At 40.0% G+C, this 23,926-nt stretch overlaps 1 protein-coding gene and 1 long non-coding RNA gene across 14 annotated transcripts in view; one reads left to right on the forward strand and one right to left on the reverse strand.

The window, feature by feature from the left end:
• Positions 1-23,926, forward strand: part of LOC111247631 (uncharacterized) — a 100,393-nt gene that overhangs the window by 33,006 nt on the left and 43,461 nt on the right. The window lies entirely within an intron of this gene.
• Positions 34-23,704, reverse strand: LOC111247632 (uncharacterized). 11 transcript variants are annotated; one of them, XR_015324001.1, is made up of 7 exons: positions 23,391-23,680; positions 18,199-19,990; positions 17,488-17,731; positions 14,282-14,493; positions 4,899-5,050; positions 1,852-1,953; positions 34-231 (listed from the first exon to the last, which is right to left on the reverse strand). It is a non-coding gene; the product is annotated as an uncharacterized LOC111247632 (long non-coding RNA). The 11 variants fall into 11 exon arrangements; XR_015324002.1 differs by adding an exon at positions 16,173-16,636 and having other exon boundaries at positions 17,488-19,990; XR_015324000.1 differs by adding an exon at positions 16,173-16,942 and having other exon boundaries at positions 17,488-19,990.

The raw sequence follows: 23,926 nt of genomic DNA on the forward strand, positions 1-23,926 counted from the left end.
TGTCAAAAGTCAATTGGCATAGAACAGCTAACATAAGTTGAACAATAACGTAGGCTTTTATGTTTATTTTCAGTGAAATTCAGGACAATAATATCTATAATTTGACGCATTGCATATCAGACTAATCTGCTCTGTTCCCATAGTCGCGTACACGTTCTGAGCTTAAGGGTGTGCTCCTAAATAGCCTTATTCCAGGTGTTCCATTATAGCTACTACCGTCCGTAATAACATCTGCAATAGAAATGAATGATATAGTGTGACATACCGTAAAGGTAAATAGATCAGTACCATTCCTGTGTTTTGGAAAGATGACAGAACTGTGCAGTGGAATAGAAAATTTAGCACTCATATATCTGATGCTATCTTTTTTGATCGGTCAGAGAGCCACTCGATGCTGACTTTAACATTTTACCTCTTTAATGCAGTCCTCTATTTTACGGTACTTTGTTTAGGTATATGCATTGTGTATAAGTATTTTGCATTGCTGTCTATGTATAATAATAATAGGGCTGTATGGAACATAGTACATAATGTCATAACACAGAACAGGGTAGTTATATCTGGATTTTTTCGGAAGCCATTCTAAGATTATAGCTAAGCACAAATAGATGTCAACGATAATTGTTTGCATGTGCTAGAAAGATCATTTACGACGGTCATATTTAGTTCAATGTAGTCGCCATCCGCCCGAACTTCACGTTTAATTTCAAACATTCTTTCTTTCGTTCATACTTAATAGTAATCGTGTGTAAGGCGATACTGATAGATGTCAAGTCAGTAGAGCATCGTTGAAATATATAGAGATTCCAGCGAAATTAGCCTGTGGGCCAAAAGGCGCACGAAGATTTAAGAAAACTAATTATTGTAACCTAGTTGGGTAAGCCAATCAGAGGTTAATGCTCGGTTCTTCAGTGGCATGATCAATTTTTATGTGGAAATCCAGGTGTATCAAGAATGGTTTTAAGCAACTTTGTACATTTTCGAGCCATTTAAGTCCAATCAACAGTGACATTTTTTTTTTTTGAAGAAATCCTCCTCAGGTTTTCAGGATGTTGCACGAAAATTGGCAATAACGTAGATCGTCGATTCCAAGTAAAAAAATATCGTGGTGGGAATTCGAGCGAAATAAATGTATTGCATAATAGATGATCATTGCTCAAAACACGGAAACGATGCGCTGTTTGCCACCATAATAAGTCTTTTTCTGCACAAACAACTGGCTATGTTTCAGTTTTCAAAATAGCTAGTGAACAAATGCCCACTACAACAAACAGCCCAATAAATCTTCGTCCAGATTTAAATGTTCTGCCCTGTATACACTTACCGTGCACATTTAGTTCCCTCTACTGCCTAATAAGTTAAACTTTATATATTTTAGGCAATTTTAAGGGATTAAAGCGATAAATCCACTAATAATACAATCAAGCGATGGAAATCACTCGACCCGTAAGAGAGCAAACGGCGTCACATGTCGGTCAGTTCCGAAAATGCAAACACTCAAAGCCAAAAACATTTTTCCGATGTACCTACGCTATACCCGGACGCTACTTACTACTTACTACTTACTTTTAAGACAAGTTTAATACCGAAAGTAGAACCTATTCAACCTGTCTTGCAACGTTGGCAACAACGTTGCCACTGCTCTGTTATCTTATGGTACTGTTCCATTAACTCGCTGCGTGTCGTCGTTATTGTCACGTTGCAGTTTCTCAATTGGCCTATGATATGTAACTTATGCACGGTTTTATTTATTCCATTACCTCCTTTTATCATAGCTTTACTATATATACAAGTCGTCCTCTATTGCTTATACATTTTAAGGAAGTAAGAGATGTGCACGACCCCTTTTACCTTCTATCGACGTCCTGTGTGTGATGAGAGCAGCTGGTAAAGCTGCGAAGTTTCCTTCGTCCATGCCAAACCATAAGTTCTCTTCTTGTACCCGCCGCCACGCTAGTCAGATTGCATCATAACAAGATAGACAAATCATCACCGTTTTCTGGCTTCTACGTAGCAAATTCGTTGCCACAAAACTTTAACTTGTAAAGAAGCTGCCTCGATCGCAAGCGTCAACAGGCTCTCGATCACATCATTCGCGGGCGTATTCATATATATAGATGTATATATATATATATATATATATATATATATATATATATATATATATATAGTCTGTGACAGCTCGACGCGGCGCTCAACCATGTACAAGAGCCATCTTGAATATGACAACGAGAATTTCTGATGCGACGTCCGTTGCCAGGCAAAGAAACGTTATTCCACAGTTGTTGGAGCCAGCAAATATGGATATACGACTATATTGTGAGCAGGTAAAATAGAGAGAAAAAAAAACAGTCTAAGGAGACCTACAAGTCGTTGTAAGTGACACCAATGTCATACCTTTTTGTAAACCATTTCAGTCGATTCTCAAGCTAATACGACGAAGGAGATAAAATTGCAGATCAAGATTGTCCACTTGCCGGAAGGGCGTCTATTCTCAGAGGGAACGTGGCTCAACATGGTAGAGCTCAAAAGGGAATGATAGAGAATAAAAAAAAATGAAACTTACGATCGCCAATCAAACAATGGAGATCGACCTCTCCATAAATACCATTATTGTTACCGTTTATTTTTAAAATGATAAGCTTGTGCGATATAATTCTTGACCTTTAATTGAAGGTAATTTGGTAACAACCGTAGCACAAGCTCATTCTTAAAGAAATATAAGGCCCGTAAGTGGATTCTTGTTGGTATGGGTACGTAATTAAATATGCCATACCGTAAATGGAGAGGTGGGTGCGCAGCCACAGTTATAGTGGTGATCGGTAAAAAGGCTGAGGATCGGATTGATCATGCAAAGCATACGCCCGGCGAACTTCTAAGCCGACTATGCCTGCACCAGGACTATAAGCAGTAACCTAAATAGATATTTCGAGCCTTACAACCCTCAACTGCACTAGCATTGCGTGAGGCCATATCAGCGGTGATGCGCAGTTACTATCACTGTCTTGCAACGTCACTCCACGAATGGAAAAGACGCAGTATATTGTGAACTACTACATGTCCGCGTCATAACACTCGAGTAGAAACAGCAGTCTATTTACATAAGAGTTAATGCATTTAAAGTGAATTGATAGCTACATCCTAAAATAGTCCAAAAATGGAATACCCAGACCCACAACAACAACAGGTGATTCTACATTGAAAATTCCTGAACACAGGAAATGATAGTGGTATATCGGGCAAGCTTCATTTAGCTTGAACGGCTAGTGCCACAAAAATATAGATAATCAATAAAGAAGCTTATTCTATATTATTAGCACATTATGATTACCATTATCAGCGAGCAATAACATTCGTGTGATTTCTATAATCTATTTTTCAATTTATGTAGTAGTTAAAACAATGAGCAGGAATCCTGATTGGGACGCGTTTCAACTCCCCGTTCAGACATACGGGACACATGACTTCGGCTGATTGTTACGTTTAAACAAGGTTAGGATGTTTTTGTGCTTTCTGAGAACAGTCGTTGCGCTACGTGTTATTGCTCGAAGTTCTTCCGGCGGATCGACACGTGATCCTTTCCCTTTCCATGTACAACCTATTTATATATGTTTTCCTCGCAAACTTTGCATCCTAGGTTCCGTTTCCTAGGTGAAGACCCCCCAGCAGAGCATTCAATTTCTGCTGCAATCTACATATCCCTTGCGTGAGTGTAAGCACACGAAACGCCTTTTTCCACGCGACGCCAGAACCATATTGTGTTGCACCTAGCTCATCGCTTAAATTAGGCAGAACTCACCGTCAAATTAGTAGATGCCATTAGTGTTTTATACGATAGTAATAAAGTAGTCTTCGCATTTTTATCGCTATTTTCTAATATAATCTCCGGAATGAGTCTTTGCGATCGAACAGACTATTCCGTCTTCATATTTCATAAAGTCAGGACGAAACCTTAATGGTCGTGCCTATTTATCGTTATCGTATACGTTTACTTACCAGAAGATTTTTGAACGCTACATCTAGAGGCGTCAGTTTGGCGCGTATCGCAAAAAGTAGTTTTTTAGCTGACTTATATATACTATCTTTTCGTTGCTATTAATATACCGACAAAGCTAGTCATAGGAATCTTGGCACACTGTTTTTTTCTGGAGCTCTTGGCCTCTTCCGGCGAATTACGTGTGCTTGCGCTTACATTTTTGCATTAAACGGCCTTGAAATGGTCTCTAAAAATAGACTAGAGGCCAGTCACGAACACGAGCCTGTGAACTGTTATCGTAATGGTATTGGACGCTTCACTCGGTTCGCTGGGTTCAAATACGGGTAAAAAAGCTAATTCTGAATATGAGCCCGCTGAGTCGAGCGTCAGGCTCACGATTTTCGTTTCGTCAGTCTTCACTGACGTAGAAAAATGACAGGTTAGATTAGAACCATTGCTGCCTTTCCTACGTGAACCTATTGTGGCTCATTTAACAGTGGCATTCTCCTCAAAAATATTATGAAAAATTATTGCGTCGTATCTAATGGCTGATGTTAATAGAATGAATTAATGAAACGATCGAAACTAGCCGAGAGTCGAATGCGGATACCCAAATATCTACATCAATACATGGCAGGTGACGAATGTCACCGTACCGTACCATTTTAGGCTGTCCCGATACTAGCACTGCCTTTTCGTGGTGAGGTTAACCGTGAGCTTTGGCCAAGCCTGATCTAGGACATGTGATTACGTCGCATTCATATGTATAGACAATCTGTTTTAAGTCTGGTTGTTTCGTTACGATACGTTTTGGCAAGGCCTCGATTGTTAAATACCTCGTAGGAGTTTCTCCAACCTTGATTCATTTTCTATCGTTAAAAATGTACTGATAAATGCACCTGCCATGAACCTAGAGACTAACCTGAAGGTCGCATAGTTTAGAGAAGGAAGGCCCCAGCCGGATTCGCCGTAGGCAGCGCGAACGTTCGAAGCTCTCCCCGTATAGCGCGGAGCTACCGATTCGTATCGAGTTCAATGAAGCACACTATACAGATCCAGGAGAGATGACAGCCACTGCAATAAAATAAAGTTGAATCAAGCAAGTGAGTTCTCGCTTGACCGAACACACGACGCTATCAGACGTATTGCGCAATGGAAAGCCTCTCTGTAATCTGTATTTCGTCAGGGAAAACCATTGTGCGTGCGTAGAGACAAAAACATACTGCGAATGCAAAATAGAATGTTATAAAATGGGCATAAACTACATACTATAAAGATATTTGAAATTTCAAAACGCCGTAAAGCTGACAATGGTTTAATCGAATGTATTGTACTTTACATGTATGTGTGTTATAGCATACGGAACAGGTCTTTACAAGGCAAAATTATTCGGCTCTAGACTTCCGAGCAGTTTCGACACGGTCTCCTTTAACCAGCGAGGAGCTAGGTACAGGCTCGTCTTAGTAGGGATGGATCTGAGGTTCTGTTTAGCAGGCTGTGAAGCACGAACAAACCCCGGGTAAACAAGCTTCCGAACAGGAAATGAAGCGAAAAACTAGTTATCCTCAGACCGAAACAACAACCGGTCATTCGCCCGGTTGGAACACTGCCATTCTGATAACATATGCTAGAGCGAGAGAAATATCTCTCTGTTTGTTGCTAATTTACGCGTCTATACTACAAACAAGCAACTTTTAAAACATTGTGCTGGTAGCGTTTTTAACTTATGCTTTTGTATGTAACTAAAGCTTTGTCTATGCAAACGATATTGGTGTGGCAAGACACTGACATTAATCGGAAGCTATCGGTAATTGCTTTATTTCGATTTTTAAAAGTGTTTCCTTCGCCGAAGGTGAACTCGAAGCGTAGCCCTTGCTATCAATAACATAACAAGGCATATCGCATCGTAAAGGAGATACGAAATAAGCCTATCAGTTCGTTTATGATATAGTTTGACGCGATATAGATTGACTATATAGTTATATCGTCAAATATGCCCTGACAGAAATACTAATTTCTTCGAACATTGTGTTTACATATGTAACTCAAGATTGATGCTGTCATTACGCCATAGTATAGCCCCCTCCGAACGAGATTTTCTCTAAATCTACGCTAAAATGCGTAGGTTGAAAGGGAAGTTATTATACATAGATGTACCTATTCGCTTAGAGCGTGCCCGTTGACGAGAAAATTCTTCTTACGTAGTTTTTATATCAACATAGTCTGGTTATAGGGGAACTTTCTTGGGACAGGTGTAAACTTGCGCATCTAAGGAAAGTGAGCACATGGAAACAGAATGCTACCTGTTATGTAACTGTTTGTCTACTGATCAATTAGAGATCGATGTTTAATCTGCGAAAACGTGCTTCCATTCCGCGTAGATTACGCTATACAAACATTCAAATCTGACCTTATTGAAGCCGAGTTGAAATGAATTTAGATATACATATATATCCAGGAGCTATAAGTCAAGCTCGGATTCATCGTGTTCTGTTCTACCAACCGTCCGAAGAAGAGCGAGATCGCATACTTTATCGTTGACATTGAATTACCAAAAGTCAATGTCAACGATAGAGTCGATTTGTGTGCTGAGTTTTGAGCACCGAATTGATACACCGGAGAAGCCCGACAGCTGTTTTCCGAAACACATTGAGAAAAGACGAAACATCAGTTGCTGTCGTGGCTCTGCGAGAGGGCATAGAGTTCGACGTAAGAGTAAAGGTTGAGAAGACAAGACCCGTACAGTGAAACTGAAAAGCTATACTGCGAACCCTCCAACCGTATGCCCTCCGTCAAAGTATCGCCCTCAGTATATCGATCATGGCGCATCAACCACCGAGTCATCGATGGGGGTTGGTAATGCATGTTGCGGGAACGATGGTGAATCGATGGATTCACCCTCAATGAAGATACCAAACTAGTCCAGAGGAATCGCAACTAGTCCTGCCAAAAGCAGTCTAGACTCCGATGTTCCTAAGTTGTCATTGGTGCTACCCGAATATCAGCAGAACCGAACGCCGACTAATAGTATGCTTTTTCCCAACAGGAAAATATGTGTTGCAACATGAGCCTGCAAGCGTTTGCGACGCGTGTTGGTTTGTGGAGGAGAACCACGGAAACGCGTCCCTCTTCACTTTGTTCATCAGAAATCAGCGAATCCTGGCTAGGAGTGAGCATTAACCCTATAGGGCAAGGTGAACGGCCGTTATGACTACGAATATTGTTACGACAATAAGCTTCGAACCGTTGGTGGGTCTGGATACCTGGGTCTATTGCCATGGGCCTATACAGGATACCCCGGTCGCGCCGAAGACTAGCGGTTGAGCTATATGTTAGTCGGCTTGGGAATGCCACCGTGCCGGTACACAAAGAAATCACGTGACTACCAAAGTCTAGGGAGAGAAATCTAAAGTTCTTGACGCTAGAGTATATCGACTGCGAGATGGATGAGCTATTAATTCATTTTCTCATCTAACTCGTCGGTTTGGCACACTTTAATCAAGGTATGTTTTTACATCATGATGGTAATGTACTGGTTTCCCTTTCAGTTGGAAATAAGACTTTCCGTGGTGCTAAAATCTTCCCGAACGCGTGCTAAAACAGATTCCTACAGTAAACTCTACTAATTGACGCCAGCTACTGTGTTATCAAAAAAATGGTCCGTATATATATATATATATATATATATATATTATAACAAAACCACGTGCTGCGGATCGTTTGCAGAGTAGCACTAAAGAGAAATATACATAACTTGACTGTAGTGTTGAAACTACGCTATTAAAGTTGTCTGTTTGTAAGATTGTTGCCGAATCTTCATCGGTGGATGCGAAGTCAAACATGCAGAACGAGAGTTGAATAACTTAAACTTATCAGGAGTATGTGACGAACGATTGCCTTCAAATATCATGCACAACTAAGCACAATACCTTCCAAAATCTTGAGAAACTTATTTGATTTCTCCACTTACGCGTTTGACCTGTCGCTTTCACAATACCATGCCTGGTCATCAGTAAGCATTATGTTTAGTGATAAACTTATTTTGCTCAAGCGTCAAAGATGAGCGCCACACTGGGGCTATACAAGATAAGCCCGGTTACACTCGATGGAGCTGATTGCACGTAAATTAGATTACTAAAACCATCGTAAAACAAATACTAAAACGTTGGTAAGAGCCACTGAGTAAATGTTGTGCGCTTTAATTAGGACTTCCAAAAACTACCCGGTTGGTTCACTACCGCTGTTATTGACATTGCCATAAAGCCATAAACATGGAAACACCTGTGCACGCTAAGATGAAGGCTGGGACCTGAATGACGTGGCAAGAGGTGTTGATGGCGCCTAGTATAAAAGAACGTCTGGCACATAACAGCGAGTTAGAAACAAGCTGCAGATTTCCTTTTCGAAGCTAGAAAAATAGCATTAGCCTGGTAGCCCGTACTCTTTACGCAATCGATATGGCGCTAGTGGTAAATTTGCAAGCTGTAGAATCGGACCTAAATTTGACCGTCAATATTCGTCGGTGTGTAACAGGCCTTACAGACACGGCAACTAAACCCCGAGATACATGCTAGATTAGTAGCCTGTATCTCGGGGTTTGTCCACACGCGTAAAAAAATTTAATGTGATTGGATTACGGTTGTTTGTCATGGGGGTTGTCCCAGTTAGCTTCAAACATAGCAAACGAACATTGAGTTCGAGGGGTATTTCGACAATTGCGTGGGTTGATCCGGATGAACTGATTCGGGAAGAGGAACGATCAGTCAGGAAAGGCATGATACTAGCCAACATGATGGTATATTTATGTACGAAAAACACGGAAAGATGAAAAAATTGCTGATTTAGCCGTTACGCGTACATCATTGGCGTGTTGAGATCCAAACGGACCATCGTAATATGACTATTTGGTTTTTTATTTTAAAATATTTTTTTGCATTCAGTTTATACATGAATAAATGAATTGTATGAAATTAAAAGCTATCAAGAGCTATGTAGCTTAATAAGGTCTAAAAGTAGCTTATTCTGTACCAAAAAAAAGCGGCCACAGGAATCACTCTTGAAATAGTTCTCTGGGATGGTGGACACACAGTTGTATTAGACAAAACTCAACAGTTTAGCCTTCTTGTTGCTGTCATATATATATACATATATATAGAAGCACCTATTGGCTGCACATCAGTCGCTACTAGCATTCTGGAACAACGGCTGGCCTTTTTTGCTACGAGAAGAAAAGGTTCCCTGGGGGCTCTTCCGAGAAACCCTTCTTGCTTATGGCCATAAAGTGACGCTAGCGGCCAGGCTCGTTGGCGTCAAAAACTATACATGACAGCGCGTCCACATTCGTTATCTTTACACGTATTCAATCAACATAACTGACAGTGATTATATAAACTTTGTCGTCTGGCCAGAAGGGCGCACAGAGATTGTAAAGCTGTTTGGCTAACGCTTAACCGCTTGTCCAGCGATGAAGTCCGCTTTCAGTTCATTTTAGGACCATATGTCGGAAAATCTATGCTTTGAAGAGTCGGAATTATTTCGAGCTGTAAAAGACCCTTCTTCCGGAGTCAAGACCAGTACTCGCAAGCAAAGAGATCTGAGCAACGAATTCTCAAAACAAGGCATTGTTCTGACACTACCCCAAACAAGGCAGCTGAACGCAACCTGATCAGAAACAGAGCACCTGCAGGAAAAGCTCATACTGGCTCTTCGCTAGGCGGTATCGTTCAACGACTGCCCTCGTACCGATTCGTTTCTTCCATAGTAGTTTGAGGTCATCTTTCTCGTTTTCCCCAAAAGGCAACGGTAACGCTGATAAGCGATACGTTATAATTAAAGAAAACAACACGGCTTTAGACAGAACCACTGCTCCATGACAGGGTGCTTTACGCTGTTAGACGACATCAAGCGCACTTCGACGAAGTCGTCGCAAACATTATTTGCAGCGCTAGTGGATGCGAAGCGGCCATCGATTCAGCCCTTTAGATCACTTGGCTAAGGATACCGACAAATGTAGGTATATCACCAAATATCCTAAACTTATTGGTATCTATCCTACAGGGAAACAGGATCAGGATCGACGATGGAGTTGTCCTTCTTCTCCCAAACCATACGATTAGCTTGAGGAGATAAACTTAGTTGGTTACTGTTCTCAGTCTTAGGATCTGCTTGGTATGATTCGGGGCAGACGCGGCCTTATCCTATCCAGATCTAGTCATCTACGGGTGTAGCCAGTTCTAGGTAAAGCAATCCTTGATCAAGCTGTTCGTTGCTTCTTGTGGTGTGTGTGTGCTATGAAGTTTAGTCGTGATTATTTTATTGTATATATATATATATATATATATATATATATATATATATATATATATAATATTGCCTCCGAGTATGGCTTCTCCACCAAATGTGCCGGTTCTCCACTTTTCTACACGAATGAAATCCCATATATCGGTCACTCCCAACTACTAAAAACACTTGCCTCAAGGATAGAAATAATCTGATCGGGACAAAATCGGACAGGCCTCCAGTTTTTCAATAGCTTGGAGGTGTGTTGTTTCTAAAGAACTGTATCTCTTTATTGTACGGCTCGGAACAAACTCCTTTACTACCGTCCACATTCATTAACGAGCCAAGGAAACGCTTGGGCCATTCTGCGATGCCCCTTCAACGACATGCTCGCAACTTGGAACTACGAATCTCCGAGATCAATTCCAAATTTGTAAACTTAGGAGCAGTCAGCGATGATGTGTGGAAGAAAACAAAACAATCTGATAGAAATGTTGTGACGAGCTTAATAGTTCAGGGATACTATGACAAACTCTACAATTCGGTAGGATGCCATGGACGTGGCTTTGTTTGTGTTGACCCATTGCAAACTTTTTCGTGGGAAATATTAGTTGGGCGATTGTGCATACGTAGCCCCATAGGGCAGTCTGAATTAGAAACGAATCGATCTGATATGCGATCCTACTCGCTTATTCCCTGGAGCTGTTCGGACTCGATCCTACCTAGAAATTCCCTTATATGTGGTACACACAAGTGCGTAAATAGAATTGATATATATATATAGAGAGAGAGAGAGAGAGAGAGTTATAGCCGTTGCCTATTTAGCGCTATTTAAAGACTAATAACAAATTCAGATATACAGCGTGCTTGAGTTTCAACATTCATTGTGGTTCTTTTGCTGGCATATAGATAAGTTAAGGCTTGGTGGGCAGTGAAAGGTAGAATAGGTTTTCTCGGTTTTTTTCAAATGTGATCGCTAAACAAATCTTCCAGTCTTTATTAGAAAAGTTTGGTGCGACCCAGATAATGATAACCCAGGTTTTCCCTTTTGATGGGTCGTGTTGGGTAATATGTTACCACAAATGCAATTTTGATACCATATCAAAAAAGCCATTATTCTTGTTGTGTTCAACTCTTATTCCAACCGTACAACATGACCGATTCAACGTATCATATTAGGGCACCAAAAACGCCTCCTGTTAACAGCCATTGACTAACTAGCCAGTAACTAGCACCAACTTTAAACTGTAAGAAACTATAACCCAGTTAGAATTTTGTTTACGAGAAAAGTTTGCGACGAAATGGTGCAATTTTGGTCGATAGGGGGATAGATCTGCTGCATCTATCCTCCTATTGACTCCCAAGAGAATCGCATTTTCCGCGAAAGCTGGCTTTTGTAACGTCCGCTGAGGGGATGCTTTCTATACAAGAGAAGCTCGGAAGTCTCGGTTAATTCAGGAGCGTTCGTTAGCTGAGCTTCTAGGTTAGATGGTACACGCTTTATTTTTGGCTTAGCATTACTATACTTTCCCAATTCGTGATTAACTAGAAAGCAGAAATTTATTACTATTCTTTGGTTATATAGTGAAATAAAAACATTTTAAGACATCCGCATTTGCTTCATACCATATACTGAATATAGAAATAAGGCAAGGTTAGAACGTACAAGTAGCAGGCGTTACTTCGGATCAGCAGAATTCGACTTTTTTTAAAGTAGTCCATATTCGTATGAGCGTTTTCGGTTAACGTAAAATATATATATTTTAAATGTTAATTACCGTATATTTAAATGAAGCTACAGCTATATTGTCGTACGTCACCAGTCTGTTTTGCATCTAATTAAAAAAAATCAAGCTTATATTAAAATAAAGAGCACATTAAATACAAAATGAGATATCTTTTTTGAAACAAGCTAAAAACAGCTTACAGATATATAAACAAGTTCCAAATAATAAAATCGGTGTTGATAACATTTTTAGGTAACATCTTACGTAATAGCTAAAATGTTGTACGAAGGTGGTGTAAGGTATTTCAAGTAACTCTTATGGGAGACAGTGTGATACAGCCTTTAAGGTCATACCCTATCTAAGCTACTTAACTATCTAAACCTCTTCTTACGCTACAGGAGCTATACTCAAGTGATCGAGCAAACGTATGGACTAAGGGCCGGCATCGAATAGCAAGGCGTGAATTGGGCTGGTCAATAATTTGCCAAGCAATCAATAGTGGGAGCATTATTAAGCAACGGCTCTATAGCCAAGCCGAGCTTATACACTATATGCGATCTTAAGTCTTACCAAACAAGCTTAAGCTTCACTAAGGAGTGTCTTGATGCATTGCTAGAAACCTCATAGTTTAACACTGATCCTATGAAGAAGGGAAATCCTTAATTTTCAACCTTTTATTATGTGTAGTCCTAGAAATCAGACAAGTGGGGCGGACCTCGAGAGTCTAGACATGCTGAATGATGAACACATTATTACAGGGTGTCGTAGCACATAGACTAAATGTTTGATTATTCTTTATGTGGAAGAACTTCGGTGTACAATTTTTTGTTATGCTAAAATATTTGTGTAGTTTTACAGACAACATCTCCAACTCTCAGAAGGCCTGCGACATCGGCCTTGCAGCAAACTGCACGTAATCCTGTTCCTGATGAAATTCACGGCCGAGAAGATGTCAGTTAATCTACGTCCTAGTTAAACTTTTACGAATATGCAAAATGTTTTAAAGCTAGAAGTAAATCTTTAGGGAGCGTTAGAGTTCAGTAAGCGAACGATTCTGCTTCCAATGGAATAGTACTCATTGTAAATAAAAAAAAGGAAAACAACCAGCAGTAGTTAGTCCCATAACGAAGACTGTTGCCTCACCATGCGTAACTCTTTAGCTTCCAAATAAAACTGCTTTCCCTAGGACTTTCTAGTTTAGCTGGACTTAAGAGTAATAAGCTTAAAGTTAAGGGTATGTCACCTCGTCTCCAATGACGTTGGCTAAGATAAATTTAATTGTGAGACGCAGTAGGATTACATTTTTTAACATGACTTTAGTGCCATTGTAGAAGTAACCGAGTTTCTAGCTGAATTGCATGTTTAAAGATTATTCGCCCAATATGCTGGTAGAATAGCCATCGCTAGCCATGACCTACGTTTCGTGCAGACAATGGAAAAAGTGCTATAGGTTTTTCAAGAACCAAGCTGTTCCCAGATCTTTGTCGCGATCGAAGTCACTAAATAAGATCGACAAAATCGATTTTCGTTCTTCTTTCCTATCACTTCGTTATTCTTGTGCAGCTTGCTAACGGAGGGGTTAAGTATCATTCGGTTAGCCTTCTGGATTATTTTCTTTAATGAAAACCTTTTTCAATGAAGTAGCCTTCATAGGCTAAAAATACTTCTAAAATGTATGTACCTATTTTTTGTAGATATTAGGTGCGTTATGATTACTTGCTACTTGACCATTTGTTTTCTGAACAAGGCTGAAAACTGGACAATTTGAGAAGCTCTCAGGCAATACTATTTTGAAGTTGAAAAATTGATCGTAATAAATTGTAACTTAACCTTACTATTTGACCTTCTACAGTTTATTTACTTGACAGGCTCAAATATTTTATAATTGAACAGTCTCTTAATCAAAGAAAAAAAAGCAAATTTTGCTGTCTAATATGGCGGTCGTCTACATGCACACACCCCTTCTTCATCTTTCCTGTTTAAACAGTATTACTGACGCGGTTACGCATTTCGCGAAATGACGTCTCTCAGCTGACTTTTTTCACTTCTGGCGAAATTAATTTCAGCCCCCCCCCCCCATGGTTCGCATCCAGAACTACTTCGCTGACCAAGCTTCATTACCCCTTAAGGATTGAGCTCGAGTTTTGCAAGATCTTGTACGTACATATATATAATAAACGTTGGCTCTTTTTTTTTTAAAGGACCAATAGATGCTGACGGTTGACATCGAACAATACAAACAATAAGCATGTCAGTTGAATATTAGTTACATGAACTTAAAGTAAAAGTCGTGACTTACTTGTGTTTGCCTAACGTTAGATGCACCCAATGCAATTCAGTTCTGACACCGATCAATGACGTGATTTGTATGCTTGGGCAGCTGGATGTATTCCTGGAAGAAGGCCACACGAAACACTTGAGATGCACATATTCAAGTATACGTTACGCTGGCAAAATTTCGAGCCAACTCGACGATCGCCACTTGATCCCGTTGATGAGCATGGCGTTCCCCTTAAGAAAAAACCGCAGAATAATTGTGTTAGCCACATAATTTTACTGCGTCGCATGGTTATCAAGCAAATAAGCAAAACACTTTTCAGAAAAACATAGGTTTTCAAAAACTCCAAGTTCCTTTCAACTTATTGCTGCGAAGCCGGTCGCATGCAGTACGTAATGTAGCCTGACACGAAGGGGTCAGTCGTCTCTGATCAAAACTGCGATACTCAGTTAACAGATTAACATGAAGATTTTTAAGGAACTGCGTTTTCCCTGTCGCATTGGTATCGCGTAAAGTTCACCGCGGTGAATTTGTTTTCGACAAGTTCTTTAATCTGACAAGGCGATCTTGGTCGAGGAAACTTGGGTACACATTTGCCCAACATAGTATTCTAATTTTTGTAACGGCACTGATCAGTCCGCAGAATTCACAGAGTAGAGCTTTGTTTCCCGACATGGACCGATCACTGTATAACGCAGTCCTATCGTTTTCGTTGTTCTTTAATTTTTTCTAAACCTGAATAGCATAGATCTTCCGAATTCCTCAATGGATCAGCCACAGTTAAACATTAGAATAACGAAATGTCGCTATAGGCTTCCCTTCGTATATCCGTCGATCGAGTGCAGTTCCTGTTAGAAGTGAGAAACAGCCTTGTTTTGCATGACCTTACCTTATACGCGATGATCCTTACTATACGCGACTTATAAACCATTCAAACCGATTCGAAGTAGTATTAAAAACCATCAGGCCATCAGACTAGAGAGAAAGAAGTATGAGCATTTTCGGGTTTTACTTATGGAACACGTTGATTGAACTCCCACAGTACGCTTATAGATGAGAACCCGGTAAGATAACAACCATTATCTTTCTCATAGGCGACAGCTTTGTTGTAATTGGTAAGTTTGAAATACGCTTTCCTCTCACTGTTATGCTGGACTCAACGCATAGTTGCCTTATGGCGCCGCGCAGAATCTTGCTGACGGCCCATCTACTTTGTGTCGTTGTCAGCATTTTACTGGGATTGACAATTTACTTCTATTTGGAGATCATCAGCAGATCCCGAGGGTATAAGCGCGAGCTTGACTTTGTGTCCATAGGTGCTAGTCATCTATAGACCAAGAGGAAACGTCTGGTCAACTGGGGAAAAGGAGTGGCTCGCTAAGCTAAGTTACAAGAAAAAAGCTAACGAGAAAAGAATCATTATGTTCATTGGATCAAAAGCAGCAGGGTTCAAGTACGGGTTTAGACGCATGATAGCAATTCACGACGGAGAGTATTATATTATTATTATTATAGAGACTGTATTTGTCTGCAATAATCATGCCAGTGAAATTTGACTTAATTCAAACACAGTTACCTGATTTATTAAGCTAATAAAACGGCAAAAAACAGAGACAAATCCTCAGATACTTGAATCTGTCACGAGCGCACGGGTGTGCGTTCGATGCAAACCATTTCACCGACCAGCAAACGATTAACTAATAAACGGGGCGAAGAGCACGAGACTGCTGACGAAAGCACTTACAAATGTAAGGCTTTACTAATATTTTGTACTAACCACGCAATAATTAAAAACAGTTATTTTATTGTAAATATTTTTGATTCACATAATACCAACGTATACGTTAGGACGATAGTATCACGATTTCGGTTTCCCTCACTGGAATTTCCTGTGGGAACCCTGTATACGTACAAAAAGGCTCCGTAAGAGAACACCGATAGCTACACTCGTAGGTGCCTCCCATCTGTTGCGCGCTGCTGTTCATCACGACAAAGTACAAAAAAAATTCATCGCGCTTTTCGGCCAGTCGAAAAACACCAGTTCCTTGTAAAAGCTATCGCACGGACTAAAGCCTTCTATGATGATTGTATATTCCTTTCTGGAAGGCCGGAATGCCGATAAGGGGCATAGTCAATAATACGAATCCATTTACGACGACAACAACAAAAAACACGGCGACAGCTGGAAAGGAGCCAAATCGAACGATCCTTGCAACAGTTCTATTGGCGGCCGACCATGAGTATCAATAATAATTGAATTTTTCCATCGGTTTCTGTAGAAGTTAACCTCCATTAGCCGTCCCAGCTCGATCGAATAATCGCGTTGCGCAATGGCAGCAGTACACATTAAATTCGATCATCCCTTTTCCGAACGTCCTGTAACAAATTCAGATCACCAAAATAAACCGATAGGTGCTCTTTGTCTTGCAATGTAACTTTCGTCCAAGACCGTTAAAACTCTCCGAGCCGCATACTCGGTGTTAACGTTTGGCCATGAAGGGACCTTTTACGTCTGAGCCAAGTGCTAGATACCATACAATAAATACGTATCTATCTGAACATCTATTGAAACATACAGTTCACACCTGCCTCATTCGTGGACAGTTTGTTCAGCCTGGTGGCAAATATGTTTATATGGTTAGTCCATAGACCGTGTTATGTTTCCTCCGCGATTCTTTGCCACTGCATGTTGACACATAGAGAAAAACTCGCTTCGTAAAAAAGCATTAACAGCAACGTCGAGTAGAACACCGCGCTGGAGCGGTCTTAAGAATAGTAGATGCATGTTTGTTTGTTCCCTACTGAAGAATGACACGGTATGGATATAGGAATCGCTTAAATAAAGCAAACTAAAAATGCTTCCACACAGCTAATAAATCGTATTGCTGATGATCGATCATAAGCTTGAAAAATATTTCTGGAAATAGACAGTTTATCTTCAAAGATGATAAAATCATTTATCTATAACAAAATCCCTAATAGGAAAAGTCTATTATATCTTAGCAATAGAAATAAGCAATCACAGAAATCAACTGCGCGAAAACGAGACAGCAGTAATTACGAACGATGGCATACCTGTTGAAAGTAAGCAATAGAAAGGTAATTCATATCGAATTGTTGCTACTTGCTCAACTCAAGAATTATGAGGTATTATTAACGGTTATAATTGATTGGTACACACGTTATTTTATTATGAAATGGCTTGAGCCGTAACGAAAACTACATACCTCGTCGTGTGCTTACGGTCATAGTAGAGATCGTTCTTCGAAAATATTCCGCGTCCAATCCCCACAGCAGAACTCTGTCGAGCATTTTTTACATTCTGCTGCCATTCGCATCATGCGACAGCATCTAGTTCTTGTAGTGATAACGTTCGTATATGATTATAAGATGGTTTAGGCAGCCGTTCAATGAACTGATAGATGAACGTCAGCCTTTCAGGGTACTGAGTTATAAAATCAGCGACTCAACCTAACAACGACAAGATTGTTGAAAAGACATTCGCACCAAAGGCGACCACTTCAATATGGAGAATAAGTAAAGGCTTGGTTTTTAACTGTAAAACAAAGAAAGGCCCCGTTCACAGATTTCTAAGCTGAAATTGCTAGGATAAGCTCTAGATTAAAGCAGGTGTAGGCAGACCGTATTTCGTTAATTCAATAAAATGCTGAAACGATACAGGGTGGCTAAAAGGTCGCCAGACTGCAAGATCAAAGCGACTTGGAGTTATCATAGAAAAATTTCGAAATATTATAGATCCTTGTAATAAGCATTCTAAATAGTATCTGACTTATCTGAACAGTCTATATATATGAAAAAAAGGCTAGCTTATTTAACAAATTTAGTTATAGAAAAGTACTAACATGAAAAAGAAAAAAAAAATCAAAGACAAAACGTCGTTGTCATTTGAAATAACGTTCAGCTGCAAAACCTTATACCTGTAACCCATTTACACGTTTGTTGACTACGCGAAACCACAATGCCAGGTTTCCACCGGTTGTCACCCCCTGCGAATGACTCTGCGGTGTCGTGCCGGACCTTTTTTTTTGTTAGAATAATTAGTGTATAACAATTGCTGAAGTTTCTCATAGCTATTCACGCCTGCTCCGCTTCTCGCCAATGTAGTACTATGATTTTTAGTCTTTGTGTCTATACAAATCCTCCTCCAATGTTTTCAGCGATCTGATGGCTCTGAATTGCACCATCCCTCTTGATCGCCTACGATGATACACATGGGGTCTGTATGTGCCATTTTTTGACCGGTTTTTAAGTAAATGTGGGAAAATTAACTTTGAGAATAGGGGCTGTTATTACTTGAATTGTCGTTCTTGCTGTGGGCGTTACCCCTTGTATTTTTACTCTTCAGGTGCATAAAATGGCCAACTGATCGCTTGAAAGTGGGTCGCTTCAATATCAGAACATATAGTAAAATCTCTCCTAACGTAAACAAGGCCAAGATTAAACAGCTCGAAATTGACTTCGATTGTAGAACTTATATCAGCCAACTCGCATTGTCCATAAGTAACATTGTAGAGGAAAACTCATTTTTATAGGCAACATACAAAAAAAAAAGTACATTATATACAGAAATATGCACAGCATTCTGAGAATAACCCATTTCTAATAAAATTTCATGTACATACATGCCTTTATGATAGGTTTGTTTGTGCTACGAAACCTAAAAATGCTAACCCTCTTCATCGAGTTTGTGGCATGGTGAGCAAGAAGCTGGTAAACCTAAGCGGACATACTCTACTGTGCATTTAAAGTAGAACTTGAAAGGTTTTCAAGTGAGTGCGCATCCAGTTGAATAATATATTCAATAAGTCGGTAGCGCAATACAGATATGATCTTATAACGTTCACCTATTACGGTGTTTTATAGAAATGACACTAAGGATCAGATCCAGTGGTAGAACGAAAACTAACGATTCACAAACATAATCACCTATACGATTCGAGTAAAACCAAGCTCAACCATGATCAAATAGATGAAGCAGCTTTTTACAATTTGTATTATTAAGGCATTTAGTTAATATGTTGTTCTACTCATTCACACATGTATGTACACAGGTAGATCGTTGAATCGCAGCCTTAGGCAGAGTTTCACAATTATAATAATAGTAGAATAGCACTAGCGTAGAACAGGAATAAGATAAGAACCCGAAGTAATTTCTCCTCTTTTCAGTCTGCCGAACGGTTTCTTCTGTTTTATCGAAGTATTTTGTTTCGAAGAATCGTCATCGCAAAGAAGCGAGCAAAAACCGAGAAGATTAGGTAGTGGCAGTATATCTTGCTATCGCTGCGGCCGTTGTTGTAGTGAAGTATTGATTAGAGTGACTCAGAGCTTGTCGAATCTGGCACTCAGAAGTCGGCTTCAAAGGTTCTAGAGTGTGGCTATGATAGGACGGCATCTAACTCCTGAAAGCGATCCGGCCTTCTCTTGCTCCTGACAGAACTATCCCTTGTCTTACACAGTGAACCAGATTCTCCCTTTCCCCATTTCCCTGGTGCATGATCATTTCAAGCGCTCCCCCATTTTCCTTCATTTCCACTTGCGCTGCTTTCATGATAGAGAAATAAAAGTCTGGTTCTACTATTTCGTTCGTCGCTTCGACTAAAACAGCAACCCAAGGAGGAAAGTGGTTGTTTAGGCCAAAAACCGAGAGCACCTAGATCGGTACCAATCCAGCACGATTTTTGGATTATTTCGGTTTAGATCGATTTGCCCCTGAAACGAAGAAAAAGACAATGGTTTTGTATGTTGGCCACCGCATTATTTCGTCGACGTTATAAAGCATACGCACATGCCAATACGCAGTCTTTTTCTCATCCGTCTAGAACGGTGCCTCACACACGGATCTTCCTTTGTTTATTGCATGACCAAAAGGCTGTTGGGCGCCGTTCCCACGGCGAAAAAACTTACCAGCAGCGGTTTCCTCACTCTACAATACCTGGACGAGTCGCACACGTTAAAAAAATAAACAAGCAAAAAAGGCCTAAGTCTTTTCAAAGCCAAGTGAAGTCGAGTGCGCGCTCACTCTTTCTTTCTTTTTATCGTTGATAGTAGTTCGCAGGCGGCCATTGATTTTCTCAGAATTTCTCTTAAATTGTTATCGCTGACTTCTACAGTCGACTTCTTTATGTTCAAAGTTCCATCTCGAATCTACCCATTTAGGACAGATATCGTCCTAGGTCAGATAGCCACTCAAACCGAACCCATCCGTCACTCAAATCGTGCAGGCAGAGCCTTTGATAGCCTTATAGCTGCTTTTCGTTGATGTTTCTCTAACGGAGTCCGCTTTGGCGCAGAAGACGGGTCTGCATTTTACTAGCAATGAAGGGGGCACCTGTCGGTATTTGCAGGCGTTTTAAATGGAGTAAAAAGGGAAGGTGGAAGCAAAACCCCGTCGCGTAGGGGGCTCACTATAAGCCTTTCAACCCAGCTTGGTTTAGTTGTACAGCAAGAGGCAAGCTGACCTTTAAGTTCCATCTAGGTACTTTAGAAGATGATAAATGCATTCGAACGACTTCCGTTTGCATTTGTTGCTTGTAGGACCTAACACTTAGTGTCACCAACGTGGAAGTTAAGTAGTTCAAAGTGTATACTTATTAACACTTCTAAAGTAAAAATTAAAGATGTAATTGAAATGCTATTTCAAGTTTTAAAATTCGTAGCCTGTTATAATAGTTCAATATCGTCCGCCGGAGCGAACTTTTCTGGAGAACACTCTTATACTTTCGGACATGCACCTTCTTTCAGCGGCATGGATATTTTAAATAGCATTAGCGGTAAGCTGTTTGCTTCATGATTTAGAACACCTCCTGCCTGATACTAAGTGGCATTGACTTGCACCTCAGACGTGTACCTGTAGGTCACAGATCTTAAGCCACGATTGCAAAGTCACATATTTCTTATGAGTTTGAGATCTAGACTTTATTATGAGACTGGCACTAATTAATAATTGTAATACGTGACTAGAATTTTTGTTTGTTTGTAACCGGTAAGTTTAGTGAGATTTTGCTATCCAATTCTGACTAGGTATAGGCAACATGAAAAAATATTTTCTCAGTCTTCCGTGCAAACATGTCTTCCGAATTATCTCTTGGATTTTCTCACTGACTGGCAAAAGGTACTATGCTAAATAAATTTACCCAGAATCTCCTCAGTAGACCTACAAGATCCCAGAATCACTAAAGTAGCAGCTCTTGTAGCTGTTACATGTTATTAATGTCTGTCTCTTTTTCTCAAACCTTTACCATCATTGGCCAGCGCTAAGATTTATACCGGTATTGGCTAGCTTATTCGTTGCTCATAGCTATCGTTATGAGCCTTTTGGGAGTATTTGTGTTAGTCACCCAGAAAACACTGTCCCACCGCCTAGCGTTTTGCTTTACGTGCCGCATCTAAAATCATCTCAAGGTGAACCTAAAGATCGACCTTTTCCATTTACTTGCAAACGCGCGCCCCAAAAATTTGCGTGGACGTCTGAATGGTACACGTGTATTACTTATTGGCAGTACGTTGTGGTACAAGCTTTGAACATATGGAAGCTTGCGCTTTCAGCCAGGGCAGTCTTTCTCTATTTTATGCGATAAATCCTTAATCATAGATAATGTCGTCATCAATTATGTTTGGTCTGACTGGGGAACCCCCTAAATAGTGATTCGCATTTCCGCCTTTAACGTGGCGAAACTGCTTCGGATCGTCTCAATGCATCCCCCAGTAGCGACGACGATTACAAGCGAAACTTTTTTGTAACTTAATAAGTTAATTTGTTCTGGCTAAAAATGTACTCGTGTTTTTCGCTAACCCATCGCCCTGACGAACATAAAAGATTTTCACGATCAAATAAACACATTTATGATATATACGCTTTACAAACGAGTACAAATAAAAGTACCAAACAAATTAATGGTTTAAAGAAACATATCGTATGTGAATCGCCTTGACCTTTATTGATGTTGAGATGCATGACAACGCTAGCCAACAGAGTGACGCCATGCACGCGATATATATCTATACGTTATTGTCTACCCGAGTTGCGAAATTCACACTTCTTAATTAGAACTTGGTTTTATTGGTAGACGTATGTAAAAAAATCAAGCCTTTTATGTTTCGTGTCTAGCTGTCTAGAAAATAACCCGAAACAACTATTTAAAAAATGGGTCGAACTTGTTTCGTAATGGGTTTCATAAAGACTAATGATAACATTGGCTCATTTTAGCCGTTTGCATCTGTGTTCATCTTTATTTTAAGTGTTTTTTATCAAAGACACTTTTGGGCAGTCAGGCTTGTCACAAGACTAGCTTATTCCTAAGAACTAATCTGGCCGGTGTGTTAGAGTCTCAGAAACAGATCCATATAAGAAAAATACTGCCGCTTTCATGTTAATGTCACTTTGACGATGTAATCGTACCGCGTCAACGTCTATGTGTCGAGTTTTACGTTCGGCGTTTAGTCAGACGGCTGGTCCGGATCAAGACGCATTTATGCCTGGACTCCAATCTAGACCATACCGTGTCCCTAATATTAGAAGCCAAATACCATACTCATTACGCTAACACAGAAATTGATTGACTCTGAAAGCAACTCAATGTACTTGAAAAGATTTAGCATTCTATAGCCATCCTGTCTAGGGTTCTGCGATATGATATAACCACCTGAGAACTTAAACTAATGCTCACTAGAAACTTAGGCCTGAAGTTTGATCAATTAATATCAATTATAGTTTAGCTCCGACAACTTCAAAATTTCAAAGTCTCAGCCATGACGTAACGAAGCTAAATAAATGCGTTGATGCTCCACCGGTCAACAGTCAAAAGATATTCATTCAGCGCTAGCGATTACTGAGCGACTGACTTATCGAAAGTAGAGACATCAATTAAATCCTGGCAAAGCCCACTAACTGTCCAGTGTTTTTCGTGAATATAGCCTTTCTGCCTGATAAATCAATGAGTAGGGAACCTATTTATTAACCAAAACAGTAGCAGTATGGATCAATACACAAAATGGTACCGTTACTTATCCTACGAGACTAACGTAAGCTTGTTCCCTTGCATAAGCGATTATTAGAACCAAACCATACCGCGGACCGCTGTTTTTACAAAAAAAAAAATTACCAGCTTACCTTATCTCAAACTAACTCCGGTAAAATGAAATTCCGTTACATTAAGGCGCAGAATGACTTCTTTCATGGTATAGTGGGCCTCAAGTTGTTTTTAGATTAGCTTTAACACTACATTGTTACTCCTTTAAAGGAAACCAGTCTACTTTCAGCTGGACTCTACCGCTCAATTTTATACAAAAAAGACGTGTCTCACAAGTTAATGTTATTCTTTAACATAGCATGGTGAACCATGTTTAAAGGAAAATGTTATAGCTTTTGGCACCTAATCCTTTTTATCATCTTTCTTTAATCCTCGTACTTCTTACAGCTCTGTACCGCGTTCTCTCTGTAAATCAGTTTAGAAAGACCGAAGCCTAGAACGCAGTCAAATACTCTCCTGTGAGCATGTATTTCATAGAACCTATATGTTTAACCGTTTTATATTGCTGTCAATACATACACGTTTAGAGATCACATATTCAGCAAGGGCGAACGTTTCATCCTATCTAGTTCCATCATCAACAAGAATAATAAGCTTTTATCAAGCTTTTTACAAG

The sequence above is a fragment of the Varroa destructor genome, unplaced genomic scaffold, assembly GCF_002443255.2.
Source record: "Varroa destructor unplaced genomic scaffold, Vdes_3.0 BEIS01000003.1, whole genome shotgun sequence".
Taxonomy (NCBI): Eukaryota; Metazoa; Arthropoda; class Arachnida; order Mesostigmata; family Varroidae; genus Varroa; species Varroa destructor.